Genomic DNA, 821 nt, shown 5'->3' with positions numbered 1-821 from the left:
ATTATTGAAGGATTCTCTGGGCTAATTATTGAATGATGCAGAAAGCATCAAAAGAAGATGGAAGGAATACACAGAGTCACTGTAACAAAAGGAAATGGTTCATGTTCAACCTATTCAAGAGGTAGCATATGATCAGGAGTCAATGATACTGAAGGAGAAAATCCAAGGTGCATTGAAGGAATTGTCAAAGAACAAGGCACCAGGAACTGATGGAATGAAAATTGAAATCTTTCAAGAAAGTGAGGTGGCACAGGAGGCACTCACTCATCTATGTCATTAAATTTGGAAGGCAACTATCTGACAAACTGATAGGAAGAGATCTGTATTTGAGCCCATTCCAAAGAGAGGTGATTCAATGGAATGTGGAAATCATTGGACAATATCTTTGATATCCCATGCGAGTAATGTTTTACTAAAGGTAATACAGAAATGGCTGTTAGCATATATTGACAAAGAACTTCCAGAGGATCAGTCCAGATTCAGAAGAGGCTGTGGAATGAGGGATGTCATTGCTAATGTCCGATGGATCTTGGCTTAAAGCAGAGAATATCAGAAAGGTGTTTACCTGTGCTTTATTGACTATGCAAAGGTTTTGATTGTGTGGATCATGCCAAGCTATGGACAACATTGCAAAGTATGAGTATTCTGGAACACTTAATTGTATGTGCTCATGAGGAATCTGTACCTGGTCTAAGAAGCAGTTGTTCAAAAAGAACATGGGACCACTGAATGGTTTAAAATGAAGAAAGGTGTGTGACAGGGTTGTATTCTTTCACCATACTTATTCAACCTGTATGCTGAGCAAATAATCTGAGAAGCTG

This window comes from Chrysochloris asiatica, unplaced genomic scaffold, assembly GCF_000296735.1.
Source record: "Chrysochloris asiatica unplaced genomic scaffold, ChrAsi1.0 scaffold00193, whole genome shotgun sequence".
Classification (NCBI taxonomy): Eukaryota; Metazoa; Chordata; class Mammalia; order Afrosoricida; family Chrysochloridae; genus Chrysochloris; species Chrysochloris asiatica.
The sequence above is the reverse complement of the archived record's forward strand: the minus strand, read 5'-3'. Positions refer to the sequence as shown.